A 24,878-nucleotide genomic window follows, 5' to 3' on the forward strand; every position below is an offset into this window, starting at 1 on the left:
CCTCTTGATAAAAGTGAAAGAGGAGAGTGAAAATGTTCGCTTAAAGCTCAACATTCAGAAAACTAAGATCGTGGCATCTGGTCCCATCACTTCATGAGAAATAGATGGCGAAACAGTAGAAACAGTGTCAGATTTTATTTTTTGGGGCTCCAAAATCACTCCAGATGGTGATTTCAGCCATGAAATTAAAAGATGCTTACTCCTTGGAAGGAAAGTTATGACCAACCTAGATGGTATATTGAAAAGCAGAGACATTACTTTGCCACCAAAGGTCTGTCTAGTCAAGGCTATGATTTTTCCAGTGGTCATGTATGGATGTGAGAGTTGGACTGTGAAGAAGGCTGAGTGCTGAAGAATTGATGCTTTTGAACTGTGGTGTTGGAGAAGACTCTTGAGAGTCCCTTGGACTGCAAGGAGATCCAATCAGTCCATTCTAAAGGAGATCAGTCCTGGGTGTTCATTGGAAGGACTGATGCTGAGGCTGAAACTCCGATACTTTGGCCATCTCATGCGAAGAGTTGACTCATTGGAAAAGACCCTGATGCTGGGAGGGATTGGGGGCAGGAGGAAAAGGGGACGACAGAGGATGAGATGGCTGGATGGCATCACCGACTTGATGCATATGAGTTTGAGTGAACTCCAGGAGTTGGTGATGGACAAGGAGGCCTGGCGGCTGTGATTCATGGGGTCGCAAAGAGTCGGACACGACTGAGTGACTGAACTGATGTGTATATATATTTATTTATATATATATATATATATGCTTGTTAATTTATATTTAGTATATATGATAGATCTCTGTACAGAAAGAAATTTAATATAAAGAGTTGGATCAAGCAGTTGTAGGGGCTGGGGAGTCTGAAATTTTAGTACAGGCAGGAGTCAGTGTTGTCAGCTTATAACCAACGGCTGAAGGCACGGGCAGAATTTCTTCTTCCGGTGTCTCAATCTTTGTTCTTAATGCCTTGGCTGGATGGGATGAAGCACAACTGTGTTATTATGGTAATACACTTAACTCAAAGTCTACTGATTTAAATTAATTGTATCTGAAAAAAACTTCATAGCAGCATCTAAACTGGTGGTTAGCCAAAAAAAAAAAAAAACACTGGGCACCATATTCTGACCAAATTGACAGATGAAATTAACTATCCTAATAGACACAACATTAACATAGTCAAGTCAAAATATACAAAATAATAAATCACATGGCAGACAACCACAAGAATAAGGAAAAAACAGAAGATGACTGTAGACCTGATAAAAAGGATATTGTAAATAATGAAAATAAATTTGGAAAGCTAGATTAAAGGAATAATTTCATAATAAAATAAAAATTTCCAAAACTGATCCCATAAGAGAGAAAAAAGTTAGGCTAAAAGTTTTCTGAAGAAAATTTGGAGTAAGAAACTCTACATCAAAAAAGCATCAGACTCAGTGGGTTCACAGACGAGTTATAGGAAACCTTCAAAGACAAGATAACCCAGTGCTTCATAAATTATTCCAGGGCATAAAAAACATAGAAAGATTTTCAAACTTTTTTTGAAGCCAGTATCATTTTTATGTTTAAGCTGGATAAAAACAGTACAGAAAATGCTTTAAAAGATAGCCTAACTGATCTTTGCTGTGTAGCAGAAACTAGCAAACTTTGTAAATCGACTATACTTCAATAAAAAATAGTTAAGAAAAAATAAAAAAATAAGAAAACCAGTCAGTTCCCCTATAAAATGCACCAGAGCTGTCAGATGCTATGATTGCCATGGGGGAAAACATTTCATATTTTTAAATTAAATGTTAATGTTTTTATTAAAAAAAAAAAAACTCACTGTTGCCAAAAAGATTAAGATAATGGAAAGAAACATTAACATTTTAAAAAGATAGTCATATCATTTATGACTTTCAGTGCAAAAACACTAAATACAACAGAATGCAAAGCCATCTTAAACAAATAATAAACATTGACCACATAGGATTTATGTTCCTAAACAAGATTATATTGATTCCGTAGAAGGAATTTCATAAATACAGAACACATTAATAGCTCTAAAAGCTCAGTCATGTCCAACTCTCTGAGAAAAAAATTAAAAAAAAGAAAATAACATGATTATTCTCACAAATACTGAAAAAAGCTTCCATAGAATTCAGCCATTGATCCTGATAAAACTTTTCAAGAAGCCAAAAGTAACTAATATTTCATTTACATTTGTATACATATGTGGTGGTTTAGTCACTAAGTCATGTCCAACTCTTGTGACCTCATGGACTGTAGCCTGCCAGGCTCCTCTGTCTATGGGATTCTCCAGGCAAGAATACTGGAGTGGGCTGCCATTTCCTGCTCCAGGGGATCTTCCCAACCCAAGAATCGAACCCAGGTCTCCTGCATTGCAGGAAGGTTCTTTACTGACTGAGCTATGAGGGAAGCCCCATTTATATACATATATGTATATATATACACATATATATGCATATATATAGTGCAAGTGTATATGTATATATATAAAATTCTAAATCTTAAAGTACTAAAATCAGAGTCCTTCTTAATGGGAGAATTCTAGGAACTTTTCTTTCACATTAAGCAAAAGGCAAGTAAGCCTACTTTCTCCAATATTTCACAATGCATTAAAATGATTAACCAATGTCATTTGATAAGAGAAATCAATTAATGAGACAAAATAATTGGTAATAAAATGTAAAATAACCTATTTGGTGATGAGATTATAATGTGTTTAGAAAACCCTACAAAATCAATAATTATGATGATGGCGGTAATAATAATAATCATTTAAGCAACAAAATAACTTCCCAAATGTCAGGATATAAAATGTATATTCAGAAATAAATAACTCATATACTCAGATATAGGCTTCCCTGGTGGCTCAGGTGGTAAAGAATCTACCTGCAGTAGAGGAGATCTGGGTTTAATATTTGGGTTGGGGAGATCCCTTGGAGAAGGGAATGGCTACCCATTCCTGTATTCTTGCCTGAAGAATTCCATGGACAGAGGAGCCTGGTGGGCTACAGTCCGTGGGGTTGCAAAGAGTCGGACACGACTGGGCAACTAACACTTTCACTTCATACTTAGATATAAGAAATTAGAGATTATAATATTAAGGAATACCCTACCTACAATAGCAAAAAAGAAAATTGAAAGGATTTTAAAATTCTCAAGGAATGTGAGGAAAGTTTAAAAACACTTACCAGAGACACAAATATTGGAATGAACAAATGGAAAAACTTGTTCTCTGATCAGAAGACATAAAATGAGATTTCTTACAAAGCTCATTTATAAATTTCAGTGCGTAACAATCAGCTTATTACAGAGCTGACTAATTTTTTATTAAAGTGAATATAAAAACAGAGGACTATGACTTAAATGAAAACAATATTTTTTTTGGATGTCTCCTTTAATAAAGGAACTAAAAGCAAATCTAAGCAAGTGGGAACCAGTTAAATTTAAAAACTTTTGCACAGCAAAGGAAACCATTCACAAAATGAAACAATCTACTGAATGGGAAAATATATAATTAAATTTTAATTTAAAAATTAAAAAATCAAATTTTTAAAATAAAATAAGTTAAATTATACAAGTACAAAAGAAAGAAATGGTGACTTTGGATCTAATTTTAACTTAAAATCCACAATAAATAGAAGAAAAGATGGATATATTGATTTTGTAAGAACAAAAAAGCAATTTATTGCAAAAACAAACAAAAAAATAAAACACACCAAATATTCAAAAGATAAATGCATAGTGGGAGAAAATATTTTCAACTTATGTCACAACCAAAGGGGAGAAATCACAACCCAGTATAACTGGGGAAAAAGTCAAATAAATAATTCAGAAAACAGAAAATAAAAATGACTCAAACATATCAAGTGTAACTAGTTAGAATAGTTGAATTAAAATCCCACTGATTTTTTTCTTAGATTGTACTAGTACTAAAGATATTGTAATATTTGTTTTTCTTATTTAACTTACATAATGTCTTCCAGTTTCACTGAGTTGCAAATGGCAGTGTTACTTTCCATATTAAATCTGAATTATATATCTCCACTGCATCCTTTGGTGGATATTTAGGTTGTTTGCATAACTTGGCCACTGATTTGCAATAGTGTCAATCCAACTGTCAATCTCAGAAGCAGACTAAATAGAAGATTGGTTTTCAGGGGCTGGAATGAGGGGAAATATGTAGTGTTGGTCAAAAAATGCCTGGTTTTAGCTATGTGAGGTAAGTTCTCAGGATCTAAAGTATGCATTGTTTACAGTCCACTATTTATATAAATAAATAAATAAATACACACACACACACACACACACACACACACACACACCCACACTCACTGAAAGTGAAAGTGTTAGTCACTCAGTCATGTTTGACTCTTTGTGATGCCATGAACTGTAGCCTGCCAGGCTCCTCTGTCCTTGGAATTCTCCAGGGAAGAATACTGGGGTGGTTGCCATTTCCTTCTCCAGGGGAGCTTTCAGACCCAGGGTTTGAACCCAGGTCTCCTGCATTGCAGGCAGATTCTTCAACATCTGAACCACCAGGGAAGTCATGATACTCTACTACTACACACACACACACACACATATATATATATATACACACTACAATCTATATATGCATATACACAGTTCTATATACAAATATATAGTATGGAAGAACTAATGATGATGAAGCTCCAATACCTTGGCCACCTGATGCAAAGAGCTGACTCATTAGAAAAGACCCTGATGCTGGGAAAGACTGACGGCAGGAGGAGAAGGCGCTACAGAGGAAGAGATGGTTGGATGGCATTACCAACTTGATGGACATGAGTTTGAGCAAGCTCCAGGAGTTGGTGAGGAACAGGGAGGCCTGGCGTGCTGCAGTCCATGAGGTTGTAAAGAGTCTAAACACACCTTCAAGTATTAAAGGGAAAAATGTATCTCTCAATGGGGAGATACATAGAGAAAGTGATACAGCAAATTGCCAAAATACTAATGGTTGGGTAATCTGGGTTATTACAATTTTTCTGTAAGTTTTAAATTATCTCAGATAAGAAGGTACAGATAAAACTTTAAAATTTTGCATAGATTAAATATCTAAAAGCATTGCTATAAACCTTTAAGAAAAAAAGTAGATTAAAATATCAGAAAAAATACTATTTTATACATAAGTTAAAGCAATACAAAGTAAAATGGAAATACTGATGAATTTGTTTATAATAAAATTTCAAATTCTCCTTCCAAACAGAAAAGCAAATTATAAGCCAGAGATTAATAGAACTTAATATATTCAATACCTCTCTCTTTTATTTTTATTAAAAAAATAACAAAACAGAAGCTATCAAAACACCTCCCCAACCCTAAATATTTACCATTCTGAAATTTAGAAATAAATCTCCCATGTTTCTGTGTAGTAATCATATGTTTGCATGTGCATAGAAGTGTACATACTATCAATTTCCATCATTAAATTTTATATTAATGATAACATATTGATACTATCATTTTGAGAACTACCATAACTGACTGAGGATTAGTATCAAGAATATAAAAACTTTAACTGATTGATAAATAGATAAATCACCCACATTAAAAAATAGAAAAAATATGTAAACAGGTAATTCACCAGATGAATGATAAGCATATAAAAACATGCTCAGTCTCACTTTGTGGTTTAGCTGTTAAGTCGTGTCCAACTTTGCAACCCCATGGACTGTAGCACACCAGACTCCTCTGGCCTCTACTATCTCCAGGAGGTTGCTCAAATTCATGTCCATTGAGTTAGTGATGCTGTCCTACCATCTCATCCTCTGCTTCCCCCTTCTCCTTACATCTTCAGTCTTTCCAAACAACAAGGTGTTTTCCAGTAAGTCAGCTCTTTGCATCACATGGCCAAAGAGTTGGAGCTTAAGCTTCAGCATCAGTCCTTCCAATGAATAACCAGGGTTGATTTTCTTTAAGATTGACTGTTCTGATGTCCTTGCAATCCAAGGCTCTCAAGAGTCTTCTCTAGCAGCAGAGTTCAAAACCAACAATTCTTCAGTGTTCAGCCTTCTTTATGGTCTAACTCTCACATCATGGCAGGTGGAAAAACCGTAACATTGACTACATGGACCTTTGCTGGCAAAGGTCTGCTTTTTTATATGCTGTCTAGGTTTGTCATAGCTTTCCTTCCAAGGAACAAGTATTTTATTTCATGGCTGCGGTCACCATTGACAGTGATTTTGGAGCCCAAGAAAATAAAATCTGTCAGTGCTTCCACTTTCCCCCTTCTATTTGCCATGAAGTGATGGGACCAGATGTCATGATCTCAGTTTTTTTTTTTTTTTCAGTTTTTTTTTTTTTTTCTTAAGCTGAGTTTCAAGCCAGCTCAATCTCAGTTGAGATTGAGATACAAGCTCAGTCTCACTATCAAACAAGTAAAAACAGCAATGAGACACCATCTCTCAACCCTCAGATGTCCAACAATTTGTATCTGGGTTTCCCAAGCATTGGTATGTATGTGAGAAAGTAAAAACTCTTGTGCATAGTTGGTGAGAGTGCAAAGTATAAGTCACTCAGTCATGTTGCCACCCCATGAACTGTAGCCTGCCATGCTCCTCTGTCCATGGAATTTTCCAGGCAAGAATACTGGAATGGATAGGCATTCCCTTCTCCAGGGGATCATCCTAACCGAAGAATCGAACCCAGTTCCCCGACAAAGCAGATAGATTCTTTACAAAATGAGCCACGGTGAGAGTGCAAAGTGTAACACATATTTTGGAAAGCATTAAATATATATATATGTGTATATATATATATATAATATATATAATATGTATTATATATATAAAATATATATAATATATATAATATATATATATGTATCTAATAGACTATATGTGCATATCCTTGCAATTTTACTTTAAAGTTTTTACCTTAAAAACACTTATTCCTGTACATGAGACACTTATAAAGCTTTTAATTTTATCACAGAATGTAACAGTGGAAAAAATAGAATAAACGCAACTATCCCTTAGTAGATAAATAGATAAGCTGTGTTTTTTCTTACTTGCAATACTATACTGTAGTTAAGATGAATTTTAAAAATTATTTGTATCAAAATTAATGAATCTTAAAAACATAATACTGAGTCATAAAAATAATTTGTCAAAGGATAAAAACTATAATTTGCAATTAATATAAAATTTAATTATAGAAAATAATTGTACATACTTTTCTGTGAGTACCTATATAAGCACTAAGCATATAAAAATATATGAGATTTATTTGGACACCATCTCTGTATTTATACAGAAATTGGTAGAAAGATTATACTGGCAGTGTACTGTTATAATTTTACATTCTTAATGTGTAAGTGAAACAAACACTGAGAAATAGTAACACCTTTTAAATTACCCTTTCAAGTTCAAAAGGTCAGGTATACCAGAGTTTGAATTGTTCTGTATGCTTAAAATATTCCATAATTGAAACACAAATCATACATTTTAGTGTTTTCCTTAAATATTCATATGTAGAGATATATTAATAAGGCAATATTATTGCAAAATTATTTTAAAATTAGTTCTTATTTAACTGCCGTCTAAAGTTAAAATACATATAATGCTGTAAACCTAAAATTCAAAACAGTCCCACTTCTTTGTCTCCCAAGAAATATTTTTTTAAATCAAATCTTGATAAGAAATTTTTGAAGCCTCTTTTAAGGCTTTGGTGTTAAAGTTCATCTTGGTACAGGAATTCTCAACATGACAGGACTTTCTTAGCTATAATTTGTGATGCAAGGTGTGAGAACTGGAGTGATGATTATTAGAAGTGTCAATGTGGGAAAACCAAAAAGGTGATTACAGGAACAGCTTGAAACTCCCAAGTGTCAAACACAATGCAATTTTGGAGAAAAATAGACTCCATAGAACTCATTATTTTCACTGTAGTCAGAAAACTTTCCAAAAGTGGTTTTTCTTATAAACAGTAGATCAAAATAAATTATTTAAATTTTAAACTTTACAGGAAATGCAAAGCATTTATCTTTGAAGTTAAGATTAAAAGACAAACAAAACTGTGCAAATTTCTTCTTCAATTTGGCAGTTTACATTTGTCTTTGAGGTAGGGGACTACTTTTATCAGGGGATAGGAGTAGGTATGGTACAAACTATTTCAGCGAACCCCTTAAATCTAACTACAAGTCAGCCTCTAGAAAATATTAAGTGAAAAAATCACAACAAAGAGGAAAGAACACAAAAACTATGAAATCATAACTTTCTTAGAGACCATCATAAACCAGAGGTTGTGGAGCAGCCAAAAACTTTGATATCCCAGAAAAAACCTCCAGGAGGGCTGTTGTGTCACATCAGCTTACCTGTGGTTAAGAACGGAAGCCAGAGATGCCAGTCACCATCACATGACTAGCAGTAAATCAGCTACAACTGGATGTCTTGCTTAATGCCCAGTGTAGACTACCATGACAGTGGAGACCCACTCAGAGCCAGGGTAGCTGCTCTTCTCCAGACAAATTAGATTTCAGAAGAAAATTAGGACATAATGACAAAGATTTAAATTTACCAAGAGGACAAAACAATCCTTTATGTGTATATACGTAACACCAGAGCTTCAAAATTCACAAAGCAAAAACTGACAGAACTGGGATGAAAAATAGATAAATTCAAAATCTGATTTAGAGACTTTAAAAGTCAGTTCTTATAATTGATAGAAGTAGGCAGAAAATCAGTATGAAAACACAACATAATGGATACATATAGGCTACTCACATGATAGAATGAATATACATTCTTCCCATTTACACTGGAATATTAATCAGGATAGACCATAATCTAGGTTATTAAAACACTTCAGCAAGTTAAAACAGTTGAATCTTGCAAGAGATACTTTCTGATCACAATAGGATTACAAAAGAAATCTACAACAAAAATTCATCCTCAAATGTTTGTCAACTAAGCAACATAATTCTTTGTAAATCATGGTGTCTAACTCATTGATCAAAGAGGAGAAGGAAGTAGAAAATGTTTTGAGTTAAATAAAATTGAAAACACAAAATATAAAAATTTATGAGATAAACTAAGGATATGCTTGGAGAAGGCAATGGCACTCCACTCCAGTACTCTTGCCTGGAAAATCCCATGGATGGAGGAGCCTGGTAGGCTGCAGTCCATGGGGTCGCTAAGAGTCGGACACGACTGAGCGACTTCAGTTTCACTTTTCACTTTCATGCATTGGAGAAGGAAATGACAACCCACTCCAGTGTTCTTGCCTGGAGAGTCCCAGGGACGGGGTAGCTTGGTGGGCTGCCATCTATGGGGTCACTCAGAGTCGGACATGACTGAAGTGACTTAGCAAAAAAAAAGGATATGCTTACAGGAAAATTTGAGCATCAGGTGCTTATATTAAGAAATATTGAAGGACTCAAACCAATGATCTAATTTTTTCATTCAATAATAAGAAAAGCAAGACAAATTAAGGATAAATTGAGCAGAAGAAAAAATAATAATAATATAAATCAATAAAGTTAAAAACAGAAACAAAAGGGAGAAAGAAATGAAACACAGATGACTCTGATAAGAAAATTAAAACTAATAATTATTTTCCTACCTCATTAGATGGAAAGACATATCTAATATTAACTAATATATTACTAAATAAGAAGATAACTGCAAATCTTAAAAATAAGAGAAAAACGTTAATAATTTTGACAATTTGATGAAATAGAACAACTTATTGAATTGAATCTAGCAAAATCTCAGAAAAAAAGAAAATATATGAATGCATAGGCTTACATTAATTTAAAAACTGAATTTATAGTTTAAAACTTTCTTGCAAAGAAAACTCTAAGTGCACATGGCTTGGCTGGTAAATTCTATCAAACATTTATGGAAGAAATACTACCAGCATGTAACATACTCTTACAGAAAATGGAAGAAGGAGAAACACTTCCCCATTTATTTTATGATGTGAGAATTACCCTGATACCAAAGACAAAGACATTACAAGAAAAGAAATCTATCCATCAACTTCCATGGTGAACATAATTGCTAAAACCCTTCTTTATTAAATCCAGCTGTATATATTCATCATGACTAAATGGAGTTTAACTTGAGAAAACAAAGTTGCCTCTATATTTTAAAAAATCAATTATATTCACTAAATCAATAAACAATCCCATTTCCTGATACGTGTGTTTATAGCGGGTTCAGTGATAAGTGCCAAAAACAGGAAACAACTCAAAGATTCATCAACTTAGATGTGGATATACTGATTGTAGAATAGCAATTAAATGGAATACTCATGAGTGTTAAAAATAAATGAAAATTGATATATTCCATAACGTGGATGACTCTAAAATGGATATGCCAAAGCAGGAGAAGGAGGGGGTGTGAAGAACTGAGAGAGTGACATTTACATATATACACCACCACGTGTAAAATAGCTAGTGGGAAGCTGCTGTAAAGCACAGGGAGCTCAACTCAGTGCTCTGTGATGAGCTAAAAGGGTGGGATAGTGGTGGGAGAGTGGGAAGGAGGATCAAGCGGGAGGGGATAAATGTACACATATGGCTGATTCACATTGCTGTACAGTAGAAACTAACATAACATTGAAAAGCAATTTTACTCCAATAAAAAATAAAAATAAAATGCATCATACTAAGTGAAATACTCCAGACTCAGAACCTATTCACTGTACGACTCCATGCATTTGACAGTCTGGAAAAGGCAGAATACCAGGGGCTGGAGGTGGGAATATTGGATTTATCATAAAGGGACAAAGGAACATTATAGGGGTAAGTGAACTGTTCTATATCTTGATTCTGGTGGAGGTTATAGATTGCATGATTCTTATGAATGACCAGAAAATTATGAATGGCAGCCCAGTGTGTCATCAGAGGCCGATGTAGGGTGCCTGAGAGTTCTCCTTAGTCTGTCTCTCTCCAACACAATAATTGTACCATCAGGTGAGGAGATGACCAAGACACCGTATGGACAGAATCTGGATTGCTGGGACCATGTGGAGAAGAAGCCTGGAGATCAACTTGACCAGAACTGTCCATGATGAGTTCCGTGAGATGTTCCTGAGGAGGGAGTGAGAAATAAGCCTTATGGTGAGACCGTGAGTTTGTTGCCCACATCACTCATTGTTTATAATGCTACCCTTGGGGATTTACCTGTCACACATAACCACCAACCTGCCAGTTCTACATGGACACATCCACCTTTCCTGCTAGAATCACCCCTGAAGAGTTAAGACATGCTCCACTCACGATATCCCCATGACATTAAATAAAATTGTGAAGTAGACTTTATTGGTTTTCAGTGCCCAAATTCCTCATTAACTACACCCATTCATTTCATTCAGTAGAGTCTTCATGTTTAATATGATGACTTAAGTTGTATTGTCACTGCAATCATCTAAGAAACATTTTAATAAAGAATTAGAGCTCTGTCTATTTAAATTCTGATATTAATGCATAAAGAGGTCATTTGGAGATCACACATTTCATCCTGTCCTATACTTGACCACAGTGAATATTTCTCACCATCAGCTCTCCCTGGTACTGATCTGTAAGGGAAAATGTGAAATACAAGTTAATGGAGAGAATGTACCAGACTTGTGTTTCTAAAATGCCACAGAATAAGATTTCAGTCCTCTAAAATTAAGGAGAATGACTTCATTTTTAATCTTTCACTTTAAATCAAATATGTATATAAAATTAAAATGCTGGATTCAAAGAGTAAGTCTACTTTTTCATACATATTCACATATGATAAACCATTTATAGACACTTCAATCTCCACTGCTTATATGCATTTTTCAGAGATAATGGCTTGCTAAAAATACTTTCAAATTTTAATAAGAGAATTCCCATTCAAATCTTATTCTCCTTTGATCATTTTGCTCAGTAAAGACAAGCTTTTATAAACTATTTTATAGTTTCTGTGTAAAATGGAAACATAAAAATATAATTCTCTATTTTTATTCAGTGGACTTTCCCCCTAGTTCTCTGGCATGGGATACATATATGAATATTTCAAGAGGCTAGTAAAATCTTTAATTATATAGCATATTTGTGATTTAGTTTTTAGTCATATTGCAGTATTCAAATATCACTAAGTAATAAAGTTACAGACAATTTTTTCCTCTGATAATTTATATGTAGAATATTTCTTGCCCTCAAACTGTTTCCTTTGAGAGAAGCTTAATTGAGAAATAAAGTGCAATAATGAAGAATCTCTTGAAACTCATGGAATTTTATAGTCCATAGAATTATAACAAGAGTAAGCTAATTGATCCTAAAACATGCCTCTTCTATATTTTAAATATTTGTCAACCCTAACTTTTCATCCATCTTCAGCAACACCATTTAAGTTCAATTATCTAAGTATTCATCTTATTTATCCTTATGACTAATACTAACTTCTTTCTACCTCTTTTATCTCCACAAGTCAACTGGAGTAAACATAAAATGTAAATATGGGGGGCAGCCCCAGGATGACAGAGGAATAGGACGGGGAGATCACCTTCTCCCCCACAAATTCATCAAAAGATCGTTTGAATGCTGAGCAACTTCCACAAAACAACTTCTGAAAGTTGGCGGAGGACACCAGACACCCAGAAAGGCAGCCCATTCTCTTTGAAAGTATGTAGGACAAAATATAAAAGTAGCTAGGACAAAATATAAAAGACAAAAAAAGAGACTAAAGAGTTAGGAACAGAGACCTGTTCTGGGGAGGGAGTCATGAAAGAGAATTTCCAAACAGTAGGAAACCCTCTGACAAGTAGGTCTGTGGGGAGTTTCGGAATCTCAGAGGGCAACAATTAGGAGGAAAGGAAAAAAAAAAAAAATCCACAGATTAGGTGCCTACCACAACTGTCAGTGGAGAAGTAGCCCAGACTCTAGCATCTGCCACCAGCAAGTGGGGTCTGTACAGGGAGGCCTAGGCTGCATCATTGGTCCTTAGAGTAAGGGTCGGGCCTGAATGCCCTGAGCACAATCTGAGGGGGCTAACATGAGATAGCAACCCAAACTGTGGGATCACCAGAGAGGGGAAAAAACAGAGAGAGAGAGAACTTTCCCGCAAAAGGCTCTAACTCGCAGCCTGGCCCACTCACAGAACAAAGGATTGAGTGAATACCAAAGGAGAGCTAGACAGCTGCATACAGGTCCCTCCCCCAGCCAGAGGCAGAGAGGCAGTTGTTTGACAGCCAGAGGTGGAACGCAAGGGGCTACTCCAATATCAGCTCCAGAGACCAGCATCTTCCACCAAACTGTAAGCAGGCTCCCAGTTGCTAACCACGTTTTCCTGGGATTCTAGATGGTTGACGTATCCAGGAGGGTCACAGCCTGAGATCAGCTCCCCAGAGGAGATGCACAGCACACCTGGGACAGAGCTTTTGTGGTGCACCTGGGAAACCCAGTGGCCAGGACTGAGGAGGTGATTAAGACACACAGCCCACCTGGGACAGTTCACTCACCAAGCGCCTGGTCACCTGAACTGTTTGGAGCTAGGAAGGGCACAAAACGCTTGCCCAACTGAGTCTATGCCCTTATGGAGTACCTTAGAACCTGAACCTGAGCTGCTTAGACCTGGGAAGTGCATGCAATGCAGAGCCCGCTTTGGACAGTGCCCTGCAGAGCACCCTGGAGCCTGAGCAGTGTTGTCTGGGTCTACAGTGTAGTGAAACAGTGCAGACCCGGACAACACACACCTCTGTGAGCTGGGACAAACCCAGTGTGGTCCATACACTGTGAGCACTCCACAACACGCCAGAGATATTTGTTTGCAGTGTTCCTCCCTCCCTACAACACAACTGAACAAGTGAGCCTAAATAAGTGACTACCTTCGCCCCCTTGTGACAGGGCAGAAATTAGACACTGAAGAGACTTGCAAACAGAGGAAGCCAAAATAAACAAAGAAGAGGGAACCGCTCTGGAAGTGACAGGTGCAACAGATTAAAAGCCTGTAGTTAACATTGACTAAGCATTGGAAGGGACCTATAGACCTTGAGAACAAATACAAGCTGGAACCAGGAACTATCTAAAACTGAATTGATCTCACACTGCCCACAACGGCTCCAGAGAAATTCCTAGATATATTTTTCTTTATTACTCCTTTAATTTTCAGTTGAATAACCTACTCTTACCTTGAAAGAAAAGACCCTATTTTTAAAGCAAATTTCACATGTATATTTTTTATAATTTTTGTGATTGATTTTGTTTAGTATTTTTAATATTGTATTTTTGAGAGTCTAATGTCTATCCTAGATTTTTAATCTTGCTTTTTAGTATTTATCAATTTTGTACCTTTAAGAATCTAGTCTTCTGTATCCATTTTCACTTAGGGATGTGATTACTGGCTTGATTGCTCTCACCCCTTTTGACTCTCCCTTTTCTCCCCCAGGTCACCTCTATCTCCTCCCTCCCGCTTCTTGTCTCTATTTAACTCTGTGAATCTCTCTGGGTGCTCTGGGCTGTGGAGAACACTTAGGGAACAGATTACTGGCAAGATTGGTCTCTCCACTTTTGACTCCCCCTCTTCTCCTCCTGGTCCCTTCTATTTCCCTCCTCCCTATTCTCTTCTCCATGTAACTCTGTGCACCTTTTTGGGTGTCCCTTGCTGTGGACAATTGTTTCACCACTAACCTAGATGTTTTATCGTCTGTGCTCTATGGATGGAGAAGTCTTGAGACTACTGTAGAATAAGACTGAAAGCCAGAGGCAGGAGGCTTAACTCCAAAACCTGAGAACACCAGAGAACTCCTGATTCCAGGGAACATTAATAGACAAGAGCTCATCCAAAAGCCTCCATACCTACACGGAAACCAAGCTCCACCCAAGAGGCAACAAGTTTCAGAGCAAGATATACCACACAAATTCCCCAGCAAAGCTGGAACACAGCCCTGAGCATTAAAAGACAGGATGCTTAAAGCCATACCAAACCCATAGACACCCCAAAACCCACTACTGGACACTTCTTTGCACTCTAGAGAGAAGAGATCCAGCTCCACCCACCAGAACACAGATGCAAGCTCCCCTAACCAGGAAACCTTGATAAGCCACTAGTCCAATCCCAACCACAGGGTGCAGGCTCCACAATAAACAGGAACCACAAACTTCCAGCCTACAGAAAAGGCAGCCCAAACACAGCCATCTAAACAAAATGAAAAGGCAGAGAAATATTCAACAGGTAAAGGAACATGATAAATGCCCACCAAGCCAAACAAAAGAGGAGGAGATAGGGAGTCTACCTGAGAAAGAATTCAAAATAACGATAGTCAAGATGATGCAAAATCTTACAAACAAAATGGAGTTATAGATAAATAGATTAGAGAAAAGGATTGAGAAGATGCAAGAAATGTTTACCAAAGACCTAGAAGAAATAAAGAAGAGTCGATCAATAATGAATAATGCAATAACTGAGATCAAAAGCACTCTGGAGGGAACTGACCATATAATAACCGAGGCAGAAGTTAGGATAAGTGAGGTGGAGATAGAATGGTGGAAATAAATGAAGCAGAGAGGTAAAAAGAAAAAAGAATTAAAAGAAATGAGGACAAGCTTAGAGACCCTTGGTGCTGGTTTAGTCACTAAATTGTGTCTGACTCTTGTGACCCCATGGACTATAGCCTGCCAGACTCCTCTGTCAATGGGATTCTCCAGGTAAGAATACTGGAGTGGGTTGCCATTTTCTTCTCCAGTTATTTTCTAGACCCAGGGGTCAAACCTAGATCTCCTGCAGTGCAGGCAGATTCTTTACCAACTGAGCTATGAGGGAATCCCCTGGGACAATGTTAAATGCCCCAACATTCAAATCATAGAAGTCCCAGCGGAAGACAAAAAGAAAGGGCATAAGAAAATACTTGAAGAAATAATAGTTGAAAATTTCTCTAAAACAGGCAAGGAAGTAGCCACCCAAGTCCAAGAAACCCAGAGAGTCCCAAACAGGGTAAACCTAAGGCAAAACACCCCAGTTCAATTCACTTCAGTTCAGTGGCTCAGTCATGTCTGAATCTTTGTGACCCCATGAATCACAGCACACCAGACCTCTCTATTCATTACCAACTCCTGGAGCCCACCCAAACCTCCGTCCATTGTTTCGGTGATGCCATCCAACCATCTCATCTTCTGTCATCCCCTTCTCCTCCTGCCCTCAATCTTTCCCAGCATCAGGGTCTTTTCAAATTAGTCGGCTCTCCGCATAGGTGGCCAAAGTATTGGAGTTTTAGCTTCAACATGAGTCCTTCCAATGAACACCCAGGACTGATTTCCTTTCAGTCAGTTCAGTTCAGTCACTCAGTCATGTCCGACTCTTAGTGACCCCATGAATCTCAGCATGGCAGGCCTCCCTGTCCATCACTAACTCCTGAAGTTCACTCAGACTCATGTCCATCGAGTCAGTGATGCCACCAGCCATCTCATCCTCTGTCATCCCCTTCTCCTCCTGCCCCCTCTCCCTCCCAGCATCAGAGTCTTTTCCAATGAGTCAACTCTTCACATGAGGTGGCCAAAGTACTGGAGTTTCAGCTTTAGCATCATTCCTTCCAAAGAAATCCCAGGGCTGATCTCCTTCAGAATGGACTGGTTGGATCTCCTTGCAGTCCAAGGGACTCTCAAGAGTCTTCTCCAACACCACAGTTCAAAAGCATTGATTCTTCGGAGCTCAGCCTTCTTCACAGTCCAACTCTCACATCCATACATGACCACTGGAAAAAACATAGCCTTGACTAGACAGACCTTTGTTGGCAAAGTAATGTCTCTGCTTTTGAATATGCTATCTAGGTTGGTCATAACTTTCCTTCCAAGGAGTAAGCGTCTTTTAATTTCATGGCCGCAGTCACCATCTGCAGTGATTTTGGAGCCCCCAAAAATAAAGTCTGACACTGTTTACACTGTTTCCCCCTCTAGTTCCCATGAAGTGATGTCCTTTAGGATAGACTAGTTGGATCTCCTTGCGTCCAAGGGACTCTCATGAGTCTTCTGCAATGCCATAGTTCAAAAGTATCAATTCTTCAGCAGTCAGCTTTCTTTATAGTCTAATCTCACATCCATACATGACTACTGGAAAAACCATAGCCTTGATATGGACCTTTTTAGACACAGTAGTGTCTCTGCTTTTTAATATGCTGTCTAGGTTTGTCATAACTTCCCTTCTAAGGAGTAAGCGTCTCTTAATTTCATGGCTGCAGTCACCATCTGCAGTGATTTTGGAGCCCCCAAAAATAAAGTCAGCCACTGTTTCCACTGTTTCCCCATCTATTTGCCATGAAGTGATGGGACCGGATGCCATGATCTTAGTTTTCTGAATGTGAGCTTTAAGCCACCATTTTCACTCTCCTCTTTCACTTTCATCAAGAGGCTCTTTAGTCCTTCTTCACTTTCTGCAATAAGGGTGGTATCATCTGCATATCTGAAGTTACTGATATTTATCCCTGCAGTCTTGATTCTAACTTGTGCTTCATCCAGCCAGTGTTTCTCATGATGTACTCTGCATAGAAGTTAAATAAGCAGGATGACAATATACAGCCTTGACGTACTCCTCTTCCTATGAGGAACCAATCTGTTGTTTCATGTCCAGTTCTGTTACTTTTTGACCTGCATACATATTTCTCAAGAGGCAGGTCAGGTGGTCTGGTATTCCCATCTCTTTAAGAATTTTCCAGTTTATTGTGATACACACAGTCAGAGGCTTTGGCATAGTCAATAAAGCAGAAACAGATGTTTTTCTGGAACTCTCTTGCTTTTTCCACGATCCAGTGGATGTTGGCAATTTGATCTCTGGTTCCTCTGCCTTTTCTAAAACCAGCTTGAACATCAGGAAGTTCACGGTTCACATATTGCTGAAGCCTGGCTTGGAGAATTTGGAGTATTACTTTACTACTGTGTGAGATGAGTGCAGGTGTGTAGTAGTTTGAGCATTCTTTGGCATTGCCATTCTTTGGGATTGGAATGAAAATTGACCTTTTCCAGTCCTGTGGCCACTGTTGAGTTTTCCAAATTTGCTGGCATATTGAGTACAGCACTTTCACAGCATCATCTTTTAGGGTTTGAAATAGCTCAACTGGAATTCCATCACCACCTCCAGCTTTGTTTGGGGTGATGCTTCCTAAGGCCCACTTGACTTCACATTCCAGGATGTCTAATCTCTAGGTGAGTAATCACACCATCGTGATTATCTGGGTCGTGAAGATCTTTTTTTTTTTTTTTTTGTACAGTTCTTCTGTGTATTCTTGTCACTTCTTCTTATCTTCTGCTTCTGTTAGGTCCATACCATTTATGTCCTTTATTGAGCCTATCTTTGCATGAAATATTCCCTTGTATCTCTAATTTTCCTGAAGAGAACTCTAGTCTTTCCCATTCTATTATTTTCTTTGCATTGATCACTGAGGAAGGCTTTCCTATCTCTCCTTGTTATTCTTTTGAACTCTGGATTTAAATGGGTATATCTTTCCTTTTTTCCTTTGCTTTTGGCCTCTCTTGTTTTCACAGTTATGTGTAAGGCCTCCTCACACAGCCATTTTGTTTTTTTGCATTTCTTTTTCTTAGGGATGGTCTTGCTCCCTGTCTCCCACACAGTATCATGAACCTTCATCCATAGTTCATCAGGCACTCTGTCTATCAGATCTACTACCTTAAATCTGTTTCTCACTTCTACTGCATAATCATAAGTGATGTGAATTAGGTCATACCTGAATGCTTTAGTGGTTTTCCTCACTTTCTTCAATTTATGTCTGAATTTGGCAATAAGGGTTTCATGATCTGAGCCACAGTCAGCTCCCAGTCTTGTTTTTGCTGACTGTATACAGCTTTTCCATCTTTGGCTGCAAAGAATATAATCAATCTGGTTTTGGTGTTGACCATCTGGTGATGTCCATGTGTAGAGTCTTCTCTTGAGTTGTTGGAAGAAGGTGTTTGCTATGACCAGTGCATTCTTTTGACAAAACTCTATTAGCCTTTACCTTGCTTCATTCCATATTCCAAGGCCAAATTTGCCTGTTACTCCAGGTGTTTCTTGACTTCCTACTTTTGAATTTCAGTCCCCTATAATGAAAAGGACATCTTTTTTGGGTGTTAGTTCTAAAAGGTCTTGTAGGTCTTCAGAGGACTGTTCAAGTTCACCTTCTTCAACATTACTGATCGGGGCATAGACTTGGGTTACTGTGATATTGAATGGTTTGCCTTGGAAATGAAGAGAGATCATTCTATCGTTTTTGAGATTGCATCCAAGTACTGCATTTTGGACTCTTTTTTTGACTATAATGGGTACTCCATTTCTTCTATCACTTCTTGCCCACAGTGGTAGATATAATGGTTATCTGAATTAAATTCACCCATTCCAGTCCATTTTTGTTCACTGATTCCTAGAATATTGACATTCACTCTTGCCATCTCCTGTTTGACCACTTCCAGTTTGCCTTGATTCATGGACCTAATATTCCAGGTTCCTATGCAATATTGCTCTTCACAGCATCAGATGTTGCTTATATCACCAGTCACATCCACAACTGGGTATTGTTTTTTCTTTGGCTCTGTCCCTTCATTCTTTCTAGAGTTATTTCTTCATTGATCTCCAGTAGCATATTGGGCACCTACCAACCTGAGGAGTTCATCTTTCAGTGTCCTATCTTTTTGCCTTTTCATAGTGTTCATGGATTTCTCAAGGCAAGAATGCTGAAGTGGTTTGCCATTCCTTTCTCCAGTGGACCAAATTTTGTCAGAACTCTCCACCATGACCTGGCTGTCTTGGGTGGCCCTACATGGCATGGGTTAGTTTCACTGAGTTAGACAAGGCTGTGGTCCATGTGATCAGATTGGCTATTTTTCTGTGATCGTGGTTTCAGCCATTCTACCCTCTGATGCCCTCTCTCAGCGCCTACTGTCTTACTGGGGTTTCTCTTACCTTCATGTGTGGTATCTCTTCATGGCTGCTCCAGCAAAGGGCAGCTGCTCTTCCTTACTTTGTACGTGGGGTATCTCTTCACAGCCTCTGCTCCTGACCTTGTACGTGGGGTATCTTCTCATGGCTTCTACCCCTGACCTTGGACATAGGGTATCTTATGCCAGTTGACACATATTAATCAAATAACAAAGATCAAGCACAATGCAAATGTTAAAAGCAGCAAGGGAAAAACAACAAATAACACACAAGGGTTCCCCATAAGGATAACAGCTGATCTTTCAATAGAAACTCTTCAAGCCAGAAGGGAAGGACAGGACACACTTAAAGTGATGAAAGAGAAAAACCTACAACCTAGATTACTATACCCAGCAAGGATCTCATTCAAATATGAAGGAGAAATCAGAAGCTTTACAGACAAACAAAAGCTAAGAGAATTCAGCACCACCAAACCAGCTTTTCAACAAATGCTAAAGGATCTTCTCTAGAAAGGAAACACAGTAAAGGTTTATAAACTTGAACCCAAAGCAACAAAGTCAATGGCAATGGGATCATACTTATCAATAATTACCTTAAATGTAAATGGGTTGAATGCCCCAATCAAAAGACAAAGACTGGCTGAATGAATATAAAAAAAGACCCCTATATATGCTGTCTACAAGAGAACCACCTCAAACCAAGGACACATACAGACTGAAAGTGAAGGGCTGGAAAATGATATTTCATGCAAATTGAAACCAAAATAAAGCAGAAGTAGCAATACTCATATAAAATAGACTTTGAAATAAAGGCTGTGAAAAGAGATAAAGAAGGACACTACATAATGATTAAAGGCTCAATCCAAGAAGAAGATATGACAATTATAAATATATATGCACCCAACATAGGAGCACATCAATATGTAAGGCAAATGCTAATAAGTATGAAAGGCAAAATTAATAGTAGCATAATAATAGTGGGAGACTTTAATACCCCACTCACAACTATGAATAGATCAACCAAACAGAAAATTAACAAGGAAACACAAACTTTAAATGATAAAATGGACCTATTAGACCTAATTGATATCTATAGAACATTTCACCCCAAAACAATGAATTTCACCTTTTTCTCATGTGCACATGGAATATTCTCCAGGATAGACCACGTTCTGGGCCATAAATCTAGCCTTAGTAAATTCAAAAAAATTGAAATCATTTCAAGCATCTTTTCTGATTATGGTGTGGTAAGATTACATGTCAACTACAGGGGGAAAAAAACTGTTAAAAATACAAACATATGGAGGCTACAAACACATTTATGAACAACCAACAAATCTTGAAATAAATCAAAAGGAAAATCAAATCATGCAGAGAAATGAATGAAAATGAAAACATGACAACCTAAAACCTATGGGATTCAGTAAAAGCAGTGCTACAGGAAAGGGTCATAGCATTACAAGCTTACCTCAAGTAACAAGAAAAAAATCAAATAAATAGCCTAACTTTACACCAAAAGCAACTAGAAAAAGAAGAAATGAAAAACCCCAAGGTTAATAAAAGGAAAGAAATCATAAAAATTTGGGCAGAAATAATGAAAAAGAAACAAAGGAGACTATAGCAAAAATCAACAAAACTAAAAGCTGGTTTCTTTGAGAAGATAAATAAAGTAGACAAAGCATTAGCCATACTCATCAAGAAAAAAAAGGCAAAGAATCAAACCAACAAAATTAGAAATGAAAATTGAGAAATCACAACAGACAACACAGAAATGCAAAGGATCATAAGAGACTATTATCAGCAACTATATGCCAATAAAATGGACAACTTGGGAGAAATGGATGAATTCTTACAAAAGTACAACTTTCCAAAACTGAATCAGAAAGAAATAGAAAGTCTTAATAGACACATCACAGGCAACGAAATAGAAACTGTAATAAAAATCTCCCAACAACAAAAAAAGCACAGGACTAGAAGGTGTCACAGGTGAATTCTACCAAAAATTTAGAGAAGAGCTAACACCTATCCTACTCAAACTCTTCCAGAAAATTGCAGAGATAGGTAAACTGCTAAACTCATTCTATGAGACCACCATAACCCTAATACCAAAATCTGACAAAGATGCCACAAAAAAAGAAAACTATAGGCCAATATGACTGATAAACATAGATGCAAAAATCCTCAACCAAATTCTAGCAAACAGAATCCAACAACATATTAAAAAGATCATACCCCATGACCAAGTGGGCTTTATCCCAGGGATGTAAGGATTCTTCAGTATTCACAAATCAATCAATGTGTTACACCACATTAACAAATTGAAGCATAAAAGCCATATGATTATCTCAATAGAGCAAAAAAAGCCTTTGACAAAATCCAACATTCATTTATGATTAAAAAAAAAAAAAAAACCCTCCAGAAAGCAGGAATAGAAGGAACGTACCTCAATATAATAAAAGCCATATATGATAAACCCACAGCAAACATTATCCTCAAAGGTGAAAAATTGAAAGCATTTCCCCTAAGTCAGGGACAAGACAAGGGTGCCCACTCTCACCCTTACTATTCAACATAGTTTTGGAAATTTTAGCCACAGCAAACAGAGAGGAAAAAGAAACAAATGGAATCCAGATTGGAAAATAAGAATTAAAACTCTCACTGTTTGCAGATGACATGATCCTCTACATAGAAAACCTTAAAGACACCACGAGAAAATTACTAGAGCTAATCAGTCAATATAGTAAATTTGAAGAATATAAAATTAACACACAGAAATCCCTTGCATTCCTATACACTAACAATGAGAAAACAGAAAGAGAAATTAAGGAAACAATCCCATTCATCATTGCAGTGAAAAGAAGAAAATAGGAATAAATCTACCTAAAGAAACAAAAGACCTATATATAGAAAACTATAAAACACTGATAAAAGACATCAAAGATGACGCAAATAGATGGAGAAATATACCATGTTCATGTATCAGAAGAATCAATACAGTGAAAATGAGTATACTACCCAAAGCAATCTATAGATTCAATGCAATCCCTATCAAACTCCCAACAGCATTTTTCAGAGAACTAGAACAAATAATTTCATAATTTGTATGGAAATACAGTCCAGTTTCAGTTCAGTCACTCAGTCGTGTCTGACTCTTTGCAACCCCATGAGTCGCAGCATGCCAGGCCTCCCTGTCCATCACCAACCCCTGGAGTTTACTCAAACTCATGTCCATCGAGTCTGTGATGCTTACCAGCTGTTTCATTCTCTGTCGTCCCCTTCTCCTCCTGTTCCCAATCCCTCGCAGCATCAGAGTTTTTTCCAATGAGTCAACTCTTCCCATGAGGTGGCCAAAGTATTGGAGTTTCAGCTTTAGCATCAGTCGTTAGAATGAACACCCAGGACTGATCTCCTTTAAAATGGACTGGTTGGATCTCCTGCAGTCCAAAGGACTCTCAAGAATCTTCTCCAACATCACAGTTCAAAAGCATCAATTCTTCAGTGCTCAGCTTTCTTCACAGTCCAACTCTCACATCCATACATGACCACTGGAAAAACCATAGCCTTGACTAGAAGGACCTTTGCAGCAAAGAAATGTCTCTGCTTTTGAATATGCTCTCTAGGTTGGTCATAACTTTCTTTCCAAGGAGTAGGCGTCTTTTAATTTCATGGCTGAAGTCACTATCTGCAGTGATTTTGGAGCCCCCCAAAATAAAATCTGACACTGTTTCCACTGTTTCTCCATCTATTTCCCATGAAGTGATGGGACCAGATGCCATGATCTTAGTTTTCTGAATGTTGAGCTATAAGCCAACTTTTTCACTCTCCTCTTTCACTTTCATCAAGAGGTTTTTTAGTTCCTCTTCACTTTCTGCCTTAAGGGTGGTGTCCTCTGCATATCTGAGGTGGTTGATATTTCTCCCTGCAATCTTGACTCCAGTTTGTGCTTCTTCCAGCCCAGCGTTTCTCATGATGTATTCTGCATATAAGTTAAATAAGCAGGTTGACAATATACAGCCTTGATGTACTCCTTTTCCTATTTGGAACCAGTCTGTTGTTCCATGTCCAGTTCTAACTGTTGCTTCCTGACCTGCATATAGGTTTCTCAAGAGACAAGTCAGGTGGTCTGGTATTTCCATCTCTTTTAGAATTTTCAATAGTTTATTGTGATCCACACAGTCAGAGGTTTTGTCATAGTCAATAAAGCAGAAATAGATGTTTTTCTGGAATTCTCTTGCTTTTTCCATGATCCAGTGGATGTTGGCAATTTGATCTCTGGTTCCTCTGCCTTTTCTAAAACCAGCTTGAACATCAGGAAGTTCACGGTTCACATATTGCTGAAGCCTGGCTTGGAGAATTTTGAGCATTACTTTGCTAGCATGTAAGATGAGTGCACTGTGTGGCAGTTTGAGCATTCTTTGGCATTGCCTTTCTTTGGGATTGGAATGAAAACTGATCTTTTCCAGTCCTGTGGCCACTGTTGAGTTTTCCAAATTTGCTGGCATATTGAGTGAAGCACTTCCACAGCATCATCTTTCAGAATTTGAAATAGCTCAGCTGGAATTCCATCACCTCCATTAGCTTTGTTCATAGTGATGCTTTCTAAGGCCCGCTTGACTTCACATTCCAGGATGTCTGGCTCTAGGTGAGTGATCACACCATCGTGATTTTCTGAGTCATGAAGATCTGTTTTGTACAATTCTTCTTTGTATTCTTGCCATCTCTTCTTAATATCTTCTGTTTCTGTTAGGTCCCTAACATTTCTGTCCTTTATCAAGCCCATCTTTGCATGAAATGTTCCCTTGGTATCTCTAAGTTTCTTGAAGAGATCTCTAATCTTTCCCATTCTGTTGTTTTCCTCTATTTCTTTGCATTGATCACCAAAGAAGACTTTCTTATCTCTTCTTGCTATTCTTTGGAACTCTTCATTCAGATGCTTATATCTTTCCTTTTCTCCTTTGCTTTTGGCTTCTCTTCTTTTCATAGCTATTTGTAAGGCCTTCCCAAACAGCCATTTTG

At 37.5% G+C, this 24,878-nt stretch overlaps 1 long non-coding RNA gene across 1 annotated transcript in view; it reads right to left on the reverse strand.

The window, feature by feature from the left end:
- Positions 1-754: 754 nt before the first annotated feature.
- The window catches only part of LOC147355232 (uncharacterized), a 48,725-nt gene continuing 24,601 nt past the window's right edge, over positions 755-24,878 (reverse strand). Inside the window, exons 2-3 of the long non-coding RNA XR_015143959.1 lie at positions 10,941-11,063; positions 755-969 (exon numbers count right to left, since the gene is read on the reverse strand). This is a non-coding gene — a long non-coding RNA (uncharacterized LOC147355232). The remainder of the gene's footprint in view (positions 970-10,940; positions 11,064-24,878) is intronic.

The sequence above is a fragment of the Bos grunniens genome, chromosome 17 (assembly GCF_055505025.1).
Source record: "Bos grunniens cultivar Pamir isolate PY7600 chromosome 17, Bosgru_T2T1.0, whole genome shotgun sequence".
NCBI classification, from domain to species: domain Eukaryota; kingdom Metazoa; phylum Chordata; class Mammalia; order Artiodactyla; family Bovidae; genus Bos; species Bos grunniens.